Genomic DNA, 13,495 nt, shown 5'->3' with positions numbered 1-13,495 from the left:
TTAGTAGGGAAAATTAATAACAAAGGTTAAAATTTTTTAAATAATAGTTTGTGACACATATAAAGGAAGAGTAAGAGTTTATGGAAAATCTGATCACCAACTGTGATGCACAAGGCCACAGAAGAAACAAAATTTTAAGTACCTACCAACTAGAGGATGAAGACCTTCAAAAACTCTCTCCGAAGGAGCTGGTTCGATTCCCCGAGATACTAAATGTCTAAATACAAAGGAGTGCACAATAGATCAAGCTGTTCACAGAGCATAAAGGTCTTTTCCTAACCCATTAACCATTACTATCACCATTACACATATAAATGGAATAGATTTCGTGATTCTTCTGTAAATTCCACTATTATAAAATTGGAAAGTGTCTACCGGAGTAATGGCAAATTATCAATTCAAATGTGTTGAATAATATTTTTGTTTATTACAATACTTGATAACTGAAATGGCAGATAGATATATATATATAGATTGAATGTCACTAAAGCTACACTTGATTATAGTTAGTTAGTATAACTGGTTAGAAATGCGTGTTGAACTGATAAAATGTTTGAGGCTATGATCATTAGAGGATCCTTCCCCAAATACTATGATTGAGAATATCAGAATATTCTTTTTAATTTTTTTAAATAATTTTTTTATTGTAAACTCGAACGACACAAACTAAGAACACCTCCAGTGCATTGTAGCGTTGCATTACAAGCCTACAGTTCTGCAAAACATATGGAGTTCATTACAATTTCCGAAATAACAGCATGTAACGCTGCTTAATGGGTTAGTTTTTCTTTTCATTTTATGGGCGTAACTGTGCGCAATGAAATTAGGTGAAGAACGGAGCAAAGAATGACAACAGTTAAGTGTCTCGTGCCAAGCCGTGTACAAAAACTCTATATTTCCTATGTAATTTGTCGTTTTTTCATTTGTTTCGTTTAAATAGCTAATGGCGATTAAATGTCCTCTTTACGAAGCATAAATGTCCTGGCGAAGTGTTGACAAGATATGATGATGTAAAGGGCTATGTTTTTATTTTCTAGGGATATACTAATATAACTATATTAAAAACCAAAGAACAAGAAGTCTATGATAAGAAGAATAATTTATATTTTAATTAAAATTGAAAATAAACCAACAGAAATGGATTCGCAAGTATCAATATTATATGTAATGTTCTTTATCACTGCTAATATTTTGGGAAAAATTTGTTACTAATTTTTTTATGGATCTAGTAAGAGTAGGAATTACAATTGTATCAGTTATAAAATACTAGAAAGATATAATGACTATCAGACTACTATTGCATCTTTCAAGTAGAAGCATAACTTGTATATATGTTATCAATGCGCTCATTAAAAAAGTACTTAAAGATCTGGTTGAATTCTCTCCAAAATAAAAAAATAAATACAGATGCCAAAGCCTGAAAGAACTTTAATCAAAAGAATAGAGTCAAAAGAAAGTCAATTACTTATTTTAATATTGTGCACAACTTCATCTCCGCTTTGTAATTTTTTTTAATATGATATTAAAAAACAATATATTCCTCCATTGATGAAATACTGACTGTACCAGTTAACTGATTTTGAGCTCTAACCCTATTTTGTAAACATAATATTGTAGAATAATTATCTATTGCAACTGTGTAGAATAGAATAGAAATTATCAAAGTTAGACTCTCATAGTAAAGTGAAGAAATGTGACCGCAGTAGTAAAGCTTCTGTAGTAACAACCTACCTTGACCGAAGAGAAAACATTCATCACTTCGATTGAAAGCTACAATATCTCCTATTTAAGATTTTCTAATATCAGACAGTGATGGGAGCTTCTAGCCCAAAATTCTGCTCCGCTAAGATTAACGCCAGATACAATAATCTCATGTAATATGACTATATCTTACTCGTAGTTGCCTCCATCATGTTACTGAAGCTATAACTCAAATAAACAACAATTTGAATAAATCATTTTCCATAAAGATCAGATCAATAAACTTTAATTTAAATATAGTAGAATTTCACAGTATCAGTTAATAAAGTATAAAGTATTAAGAATCTTTTTTGTCATGTAGTTCTGTAAAAACAAACTGTAAATTGCTCTACTGTACAGTGTTTCATCAAACTAAACTGCATATCGGTAGTCTTTTTTCCGAGTACAAGACCTTTCTACGCTTTTATTATATAACAAATGCTATATAATATTTATTATATTCAATTATATAATTTTCCCGAATATTGAAAATATACATTTAATTTAACTGATTCTGAGCTTCACATTTGGCAGGGCCCGAGTTCGAAAATAATTATTTACGAATAATAAAATACAAGAACTATAGCTAAGACCACTGATGATAGATATTTGGCAATACTCGAAACAGTTGTATGGTCAGCAAAAAATTCAATTAATTAAAATAATATAAAATGAATTTTTGTTGTTGTAGTTCTCTACTGTTCGAAAAAACCTCTTCATTTAATTTAACTTTATAAAAAATTTAGTTTTTCTTTTGGTCTTAAGGTAAATCACACGTCATATTAATATCTGCACTTTTGTAATATTTAAAATTTATGTGAAAAGAAAAAAAATAATACAAAAATTAAGAACTCATTAATTATTAACTTCGCAGATGCAAAATAATTTTTTTTAATTTACTTTTGTAATATTTATAATATGGGAGAGCAATGCAAAGGTATTAATCTTTCAAAAATGACAAATGAAATATAAATGTAAATTTTATAAAATTTCTTAATTGTTTTCAAACAAATAATTTTAAAAAATATTACATATAAGTGTATATATTTTTTTGTTTTTCAAAATCAAATTTCTTAGATACAATTAACTTTTCCAACAGACGAAATGGAATGCAAATTTTCCTGGCATTGCAACAGAACTGAAGAGTGTGATCATTAATAATGTACGCAATATTTACAAAACAAATGTGTCGCTTTGTGTCCTGGCATCCTTAAAGGATGTAAGAACAAAAAGGTGTGACAATCCTTTTGCCCATAAATTATGGCATAAACAATAACAATGGAAAAGGTAATAGCAGCTACTGCACTACTGCACTGTGTGTCCCAGTTAAGAGATATCTTGTAATACTTTCGGTCGTCTACTCGTTGAGGAAAGTAGGGTTGAGCGGACGCATGCGCACTGTTCATTAACATAAGTGGTACAATTACAAAAGATTACAACTCTATTTCGACTTTTGCATATGTCATCAACTAAGCTTGCACAGTAGTTGCATAGACAAAAAAAAAATACCGATTCTCCCATGGATCGGTTGGAATCAACTGTACTTACATAGTGAAAGGCTTGATTTTGCTTCCATACAAATTACCATTTTTCGGACATTAATCTTCGTGTGCTGTACAGTTTTAAATTTGGTGTGCCAAGTTTGTGAAATACACATTCATATAGGTATATACATATATATGCATATAGTTAGCAACAGAAAAGGTCTTACTACAATTGCGATTGTGCCGCATTGAGATGTACGACTTATTCGTAACGGATCCATCCAGTGGGAGACCGAAACAGAAAATAGTTTGAGGACCTCTCAAACGCTTTGGTAGAAACATGATTGTCTCTCTTTTTTTACCTCTTATATACAAAAAAATCTATATCAGATATTTTAGTAATGATTTTAGAAAATGACATAAGTTATTTCCATATCGAAGACCTTACAAAGTACTTTTTTCTCGAGTGCTCTCAGTGCTGCTTCATCATTCTGTGATACCGGCTATGATTCTGCGTTATAAAGAAGCTAATGTATGGCCATTGACTTATAGGGCATAAGTTTTTATGATCATGAGAAAGGTCTGCAACTCAATTGCTTACCGAACCCTATTGGCAATAGTAATTGTTTATCTGATCTCCAGGCGGCCATTGTTGTTTTTAGTCACAACGGTGTTTAGATAGATGCAACGTTTCGCAACTTCGAAGGTATAGTCGCCTACAACCAGTTAGGCATCTGACCGATGAACATTTCTGCCAATAACCGACAAATACTTAGTTTCATTCTTATGTACCGGTAAGCTCAAGAGCAGTAGTAACATCACGCTTTCTATTCCCAATGATGATGGCACATTTGTAAAATATTGTGCCATTACTATGTCAGCTGCCTAGCGCATGAACACTTCAATGACAAAATCGGGCTCTTATATGAGCCTCTATATTAGTCCTATTAACGTTTTTCGATCGAAACTATTATATAATTATTTATTATTTTTATATAACTATTACACTAGGGTTGTATTAGAGTTTTGGGTGAGAACTAAATGCTTATATAAAGGAGATCTAGACACACCTAGTAAACACGTACAAAGTTCATTATGGGAAACTATATTAGAAATTTTTTTACAGAGTTGTATTCTTATGAGCTCAAATTTAAATTGTTTAAACCTGACTAATGTAGTTTAATGTAAGACTTTGTAACGCTTATATTTTGATAATCTATTTTTCTATCATACCGATTCATTGCGCTACAATCGAATTTAATATAAACTGATTATCTTAATATATAGTTTTGTACAAAGAACGTTCAAAAATAACCCATAAATTTTTTTATGATCTTCCAAATGACAATTGTCCTGCGGCTTACTCAAGAGGAAAATCCTTTTGGCTTTTATATTATTACAAGATCGCATATAAAAAGACACTCGATGTTAAACAAAACGTCAAGGAGTCGTCATTCTTTGCCTCGGAAGACCAAACCCTTTTCGATGTTTCTCACTCATAAATGTCTTACATTTGCATTTTTGATTCGGTTTATTTTTTTCTGTAATATACATCTGACTTGCAGTCTCACCCTTAATTTTATCCACCAATTGTCGAAAAAATCCTTTCAAACTATTTTGCATTATTCGTTGATTTTGATTTCTTTTCATTTTGTCACTGCTGGAATATTTAACTTCTTTGTTATTTGTGCTGTCAGTTCACACCTTTCACAGGCAACACCTTTCTTTTCTATTAAATAGATCTTGTCATTGTCCTCTGAATCAGTTAAACGATTCCACAAGATAAATATTTTGATTGAAACTTTTGTAATTCTCTACTGTACTCAGAGTTTTAGGAATCGGAATTTAGGAATTTTTTTAAACAACTAAAAAAAATATAAAATAATTTATAAAAAATTAGTGGGTGCCTTCATTAGAGTAAACTGAAGTTAAACAAAAGTTCAATGAAGAGAATAACTTCAAATAGTACAGTAACTCTATGGCAGAAATTTAATAATATCTATTGATATTAGGCGTGGTCATAATTATTTAATAATATATTGTTACCAATTCATTTCGATGGATGAACGATAAATTAGTCAGGATTTAAGAGGTCTTTAGTCCCCTTACAAAGATTTAATTAAACCAAATAAACTCCTAGAATCTTAATATTGTTGAGTTTGTCCACAGCTTTAAATTGTTAGGGTAGCTTTAAAGACTCTCTTTAAGAATAGAACAATAAATGTCATAAGTTACCGTGTACCATTGGCCCTTTTTATAATAAAAATATTAATATTACCTAAAAACTTATTAGATCTTTGCGTTATAGATATATATTATAAAATGTCAAAAGACTGGTAACTTTAATAATGATTTTACCTTCCTAATTTCTAAAATATCTATAAATTATAAAAATAATTTATAATTTCAAGTCAGACTTCTTAAGCCAAGATATATTGGTAGAATCACTAATAGCCTCTCTATAAAATACTCTCTATGATTTTCTGGGATCCCATTATAATAATGTCCATATATCCCTATAAGTTATATAGATATCTGCGCCTTAAATTAAAATTGTAAAATATGAAAAACTGTTAATATTATATTACTATTAATTACTTCTAGAAATATATAAAAAATTAACGATCGAAATAAAAGTTAATATTCTTAAAAAACAAAACCGACTTTAAAACAATTTCGACGTAACAACTCAAAAATTAAAAACAAAATTACATGAAAAGACTGGTTATTTACAGAATGGTGTTATCTTTTTAATTTCTTAAAACTATAAATTATAAATATAGTTTAAATATAATTGTAATTAAACATAAATATAATTTATAATTAAAAATGAAACCTAATTTATAAATATAATTTATAGTTTAAAAAAAAACCTAATTTATAAATATAATTTATAATTTCAAGTCAGGGATCTTGAACCAAGAGATATTGTTCATATTGTTAATAGCCTTAATTTGTTGGGGTTTATTTCTGAAAACTCTTACTAGGAACAGCACAATAGATTGTTATTTATTATAATAATATTAATAGATCCATAAAGCTGAATAAAAATCAATGCGATGAATATAAATCACTGTATACAAAAAATGTGATTATATTAGGAATGGTATTATCTACTTGACTTATTAAGTAAGAATGATAGCTAACTATTACACTAGTCCACTATATGTTACTAAATTTTGAATAGAAAAACATGAGTATAATCGTAAAAGAGGATTGTTTGTTTGATGTTTGTATTTTAATCTTAGATAAAAATATCTTGTTTTATAGAAAAAACAAGATGAATTTTTCACAATATTTTTTAAACTATAATAATTCAACTTATGTGTTTGTTACCTAGAAAAAAAATTTTGAAGCCTTTTATAATTTCAGTTACATCAATTACTTACGACTAGAAGTTTGTAGCTGCCCCTGTACTTTGGTCAACTAGTCCAGCATTAATTGAATCATTACATCACCTCTAGAACAATGAAACTCAATGATTTAAAGGATTTAACAGGAAGGGTGGAATATGGGAATAATTATGCAAAATGGTTGGCATGTGAAAGTTCTTTTGAATCTAAAAATTATAATTAATTTAAAACAGTTACAAGTTTTGATAGCTGTCAAAAATTCAACAGACTTTATGACTGTAAACAATGTAAGCTAAAAGGATATACAGATGTGGTCAAGCCAGGAATTAATGTACTATTGCTTACATAAATCAGTAACCAAAAAAAGAGCATCTGCAACTGTAAAGAAAGCAGGAAATAGTCTTGCGAAGAATGCGGTTAAAAAATTTGTTGCTTTTTAGGGTTCTTAAGATTACTATGAATCCTTTCCACTATCATAGATCCAAGGGTTTTTCTTAAATTGTTATCTAAAAAAGAAGATAAAAAAAGAGTAGCGTTTTTCGTTTATTCGTTTTTTAGCTACTAAGATGCTGTTATCCTTAATTTCTTCAAACAAACTACAGTAGGGTTGAACATGTTTTCTAAGGACTTTTTAAGAGAATAATTCGATAATGTTTTATTTGTAACCTTACAGTTGTTATCCTTTTTTTACATGACAAACATTTTCCAGTTCATTGCACTTAAGTGCAAATTTGTCTTATATGACAAATAAATAATTTTAATAATAAAAAAGAAATTATAATAAAACAAAATACATAAAACAATTTTTCTAAATAATTTTAATAATTATTCTAAAATCATTTAAACAAAAGCCGTAGACATTAAATAAGGGTACTTTGATAAGTCATCCTTAAATGAGTGTCCTTAAAAATTCTCTTCGATTAAATAATTAATTTCTATTTAAGAGTTTTAAGTCTAAAAATCTTCAACAATTCAGTTAGTTACAGTTCATAATTTAGATTTTGTCTGCATTCGACAAAATGATCGCTATTCTTGGCACGATGCAACTGGCAGCTGCACTGGCCAATATACGACAGTGCGCAGCATCCTTATAATATTTCGCTTGCTTCCTTGGGCAAACTCCAAAACAGAGCCGCCGAATATGCACAATTAAATTCTATTTTATTTGGCCATAAAATGCAATTTCGTTATGCCTTCTCGTCCTGTTTGTCCAAAAGTCGTAGATGTGTTTTACACAGTACAGCACAATGTCCTTTTATTGCCATTTATTGATGTTTTATGAATTTTATCACATTTTTGATGGACATGTGCAGTTTTTTTGGCAGATCCTTTGTCTAATATTTTTTTTAAATCTAAATTTTATTTGATTATTTTCTATAAATCTTCAATTTAAAAAGTTTTTTTTTTAACCGTTTTTATATGATTTCTATATTTTATTGGTCAATTTTAACACTGGATAAAATTAATTTATAAGTTTTTATGGATTCCATCATAATGATCATTTAAGCGTAAATAGGATAGATTTTATATCTTAAGGTTTCATTATATATTTCCCAAATAAAGGACTGTAGTTAGAAATACTTATTCATTTTACTCTTCTCAGTATTGACAGCTTTATTGTGATGAATACTTTAATGACTATGTAATGATGACATTTTTAGTTTGGGGATTGTGGGAATCTTATTGAAGATTCTATGTAGTATTATAAAAGAAGTATTGAATAATATTAATGAAATTTAACAATAAATATTTGTGGGCATATCAGTTTAAGGAAGTGATATTCAATTGTGATTTACTTAATGATGGCTAATATTTCATTTTATAAGAATATCTAATCAATCGAAAATTTCATCATAACTTAACGCTTTCATCACCTAACACAGGATACATTTTGGCTATCAATTAAAATTTTAAATATAATATATTATATATTATATATACTGTATTTGTTTCGGCATACTTCCTAAGAGATCTGGGAGAGGTTAGCCGAGTTTCAAAACTCCATATAATATATCACATATTTCATTAAAGTACTATAAATAGTTAATGAGATGATCATACAATCTATAACACACTTTTATAATTATAAAAATAAGTGATACTTTTCTGATATTGATATTATATTCATGAATTGAGCGTTTTTACTATTCACACTATTCATATATAGGTAGAAATTATTCATTTAAAGATCAAACTTGAAAAGCAAGCGTGCAAATTATAGATAATTTTTTGTGGCGCATATCACTACTACTATATAAATGCTACTCATAAGCGTCCCATTTAAGGAGTAAGTTCAAAACCTTAAAATAATATATTTATTTTCAGTTATAACTTTGTTTCAAATATATACATTATTACATAAACAGAGTATACACAATATATGGTATTGTTGTATATACTAATATAGATATATATGTATTTATGTATATACCATCTATGTCAAATGTACATATATATATTTGTAAATATGAAGTTCTTACATATACTCTTTATGATCACGAAAAAGTTTCATTCAGTCAAATCCGTTTAACAGAATAATTTACGATCAGATTTAAGGCACCGCAACGAATCCATCAATTTTATGACTAAATTTTTTTAAAATAATCTTTTTATTCATTTCATTTAAATAAAAAAAAATTAATTTTATTACACTTATTTCTTTTTATAACTCTTAACGGTCTGCGTTGTCTGGACAAAATATTTTTCTCATATCCCAATTTTTGTGGCTTCAAGGAGTTGTAAGAATGTAACTACGGCTAAAATTTCTTAAGCTACTTATTTTCAATAAAAGTTCTGTGGTTTATCCTTTCAATAAAAGTATCACATTACTAATTGCAGTTTTATTACATAGCAAACAAAATGTGCAAAGTTGCTACTACCCAAAGTAACCAGATAGATTGACAGGATATGTCGGCACAGAGTATGCACAGCTGTTAAATATTACTTGAACATTTAAATTAAAAAAAAAAACAAAAAAAAAATTATTTTTGCTTGAACTTATAAAAAGTTTTACTGCCATAACATATGAAGGGCTTCCGAAACACTAGAGCCATATTTTCATAAACGCGTATCCTGATTTAAAAAAATTGTTTATAGTCGAACTACAATAAGAATTTGTCTTGTGAGAATAAAAAATTTCAACAAAATATATCGACTTTAAAAATGTTTTAGACTAATTTATCCAATGTTACTGATTAAGTCCCATTTCCTTGAATTTTTGATAAACAAACTCAGTTGTTGTACAATTAAAGTCCCTTCTTGAGTACGTTTGCTTTCATCTCAAGAAATATAATTAAAATAAAAATTTAATTCATCTGAACTATAGTATATAACTTTTAATGTATAAAATATAATTATATTTGCAAATCTTCTATAAATTTACGTTTAAAGTACTCTCTAGGTCCTACAGCGTGTGCATATAAGTCAGCAGCAACTGACACCCAAAAATTAAATTCCAGTACTGTACTATACAGTACTGAACAGTAGACAGCTTGACTTCAACAATCCTGCATATCAGTGTTTACTATGTCCTTAAAGCTTATAAGTTACTTTCTTTGGTATTGCTTTTCTATTGTAAGGATTTGGACGTTTAAAATTACATGGATGCTTTCTAGATTTTCGACCTTTGCTACAGAGTTTCTTCGCTTCCTCTGTGTCTTCTTCCAATTCCTACAATTTGATTTGCTACATTTTGGTTGTATTTGTTTCGTTTGTATTCCGTATTTGAAAATTTATTTTTACAATTAAAACAGAGTCCTGCCTCCTTCTTAAGATAATCACAATTTAATCCCCAAATAATCTTTTAGGTAACGATATTCGTTATATTTTTACTTTTTTAACTTTTTTCTAAAAGTTAATTAAAGCATATTAACAAACATGACTTTATTTTTTGAAATATTGGTTTTAACTGGTACTTTATATACAGATCACACAAAAACTATATTTATATACTACATGATCCCAACGATAGAAGTTCGGATTGAATTTTTACTTTCTAATATTATTATAATTACAAATATACTATTTAACATTTCATAAACAATTTTTTGATTCCATTTCATAAGCAATATTAAGAAATACTCATCCAACCTATACAGTTTCTCAAATATTAAATGAAAAAGATATTAGCATGGTATATACTTTATTGCACATAAAATTTGTAAGTCTATTAAAGCGTTAACAACGGATTCCAGATTCAAAGGTACTAACTTATTTTCACATCAAATTAAATATTCGAGAATTTGAATCGCGAAAATTATATCCATATATCTGTCCATAACATTTCCTTATTCTTTCACCCATTCAATTTAAAGAGCTTGCATTTCCGCAATAATCCTATTAAAAGGATTATGTATGGGCAATAAAAGTGGCGAGAGTTCAGGTAACTGTACGCGTATTTTATTAATCAATATGCAAAGATACATTTATTTAAAAGTTATGGAAGGATCTTTTTATAAGAAAAATGCAAGCAAATCTACTTTAAACGCACGTCAACTCGAATAGACAAATTCTCTAGCCTTTCGAAGCATGTAACCGTTTGACAGTTGAACAGCAAAGAAATTCGCGAAGGGGTTAAATTTTGTATCTCACAGATGTAAAAAAAGAGGCGAAGGATCTGACAATTTTCAAAACTGCAACAAAATGTTTTTGTATCTAAAAAAGATTGAAGTTACATTAATGACGATTTACTTTTTCTATCTTTTGACTTCTTTGCAATCTTATGAAGATAATTGCTTGTACATTTTAATAATCTTAAAAGAATATTATGGATTAGAAAAAATGTCTCTGATAAAGTAAAGAGAAATATTTTCATCATTGATATATTTTCGATTCTATATGCAAATATTTCTTTTCAATTAGTGTCGCATGACACATGTAGGATTTACAAATTATTTTGTATTCAGACATAAATAGGAATTTTTAGAAAAGATACATTAAAAATTTGCAAACACGCAATGTCGTCGTCTTCATGCTATCTAAAATTTTACTTATTCGACACAAAAGAAAAAGGATTACTACTTAACCTAACCACTCACTACAACCAAAAAAAATTTTCACTAACTTTCGTTAAATGAAAAAATATTTTTAATTAATCTGTAACGGGTATCGGGACAAAGAAACTTTTGTGGCAACAAGAGAAGTAACGACCTAACTAGAAGTGGTACATGGCTTTTCGCAACATCAATTCCTATGAATATGGTATCCTTTTAGATTCAGTTAAACTGGCTATTACGTATATGTTAGAAATGGCAGCCAAAAGATTCTTAGAAAAAAACACATGTAAAGCTAAACTTATGCTAAATGATTAAAATCACAAACGAATAGAGGTGCTATATTATGATTAAATTCACAAACGAATAGAGGTGCTACATTATCTTAGTCGCCTCTTAATGCGGAAAATAATTATCGTAGACAGTATTTTTCAATTTTATTTTCCTAAATTCTATAATCTTGTTAGAGTGGGTCAGTAACATAAGTTATGGTATATTTTTTCTTCTGTTGCAAGCACCTGGATTCTGGACACCTCCAGTAGTATGTCGGAAGTGATACCCATTTACTTATCAGTTTTACTTTAAATAGTACAAGTATGACGTCCAAAGGATTTAAGTCACATCTTACGACACGCATACCTTACTTCAGGAACATTCTCAACATTATCTCGATGGTAAAGGCTTCTATCAGACAGTATCCTGCAATTAATCAAATCACTATAGAGACAACAATCTTGCTTTTCTGTATATTTACTTTGAGCGTTATTAATTTTAACTGGGTGATAGACTTTATATTTATTTTCGATATAATTGGGGCTGTGACCACCATCGTCGAATTGCGTTAGGTAAAATTTATAAATGAAATTAAATACAGTGAATATAGTTCTGTTATTTAACTATATTGGTTCAATGAGAAAACCGTTTCTTTTTCAGGCAGAGATCCATGCCTTAGAGCTATGTGCGAGAGAATGTCTATATACATTCAAAATATGCATTCTTTCAGACTGCCAAAGAGCTCTAAAATCTTTAGCATAATCTTCATTCCAATCAAAGTTGGTCTTGGAATGTTTTCAACTTCTCAATATGCTAGCATCAAGTAACTATGTTACTATGTGGGTACCGGGACATGAAGGGTACATGTACATCTTTCATTGATCCAGAGCCCTTCTGCGGGGTGACAAGTAGCACCACAAAAAACTTATTATGTGAACGGGATCTACTTGAATACTGGAGAGCTCAAACAGGTATGCGGCAGTTAAGAAGATCATTGATCCTAAACACATCAAAGTTGATGCTATCCTTGGCCTTAGCAGAAACGATACTAAAATCTACACTGAACTTCTTACAGGACTTCTTACCACATGAAGATTATAGGTGCTGTAGAAAGTGACTCCTGTCGACTCTGTCATGACGAGAACGAAACATCAGAACATATTCTATACAAGTGTCCAGCAATGTAGACTCGACTACCTTGGAAGCGGGAGCTTGTTCCCAAATCAAATAGGTAACATTAAGCCCACAGCAATCACGAGATTTATAAATAGTCTAGAATTGTTTCAGTTGGGCCTTTAGGCGCACAAGAAATCTGTCAAACAATTTTTAATAACCTTGGTATATTGCATATATTATTTTACCATGTTATTATATATTATATATATTTTATTATATAATATTATAAGCAAATAAGTTAATCCGGTCTTAAAAAGATAACACGAAAATTGTATTATTAGAAAATCTAAATTGATTCATATATTAAAAACATAATTGATTATTTCAAACCATTTCATAACTCATTTTTTCATTTTAGCCTATATCAACAAGCATTATAATAAATAAAATTAATTACAGACAATATTTTAAACATAAAAATTTTCACATAATATCGCTTTTATTAGAAACAGTTTTAAATATATTATCGTATTTAATC

Source organism: Teleopsis dalmanni, chromosome 2, assembly GCF_002237135.1.
Source record: "Teleopsis dalmanni isolate 2A chromosome 2, ASM223713v2, whole genome shotgun sequence".
NCBI classification, from domain to species: domain Eukaryota; kingdom Metazoa; phylum Arthropoda; class Insecta; order Diptera; family Diopsidae; genus Teleopsis; species Teleopsis dalmanni.
Note: the sequence above shows the minus strand (reverse complement) of the source record.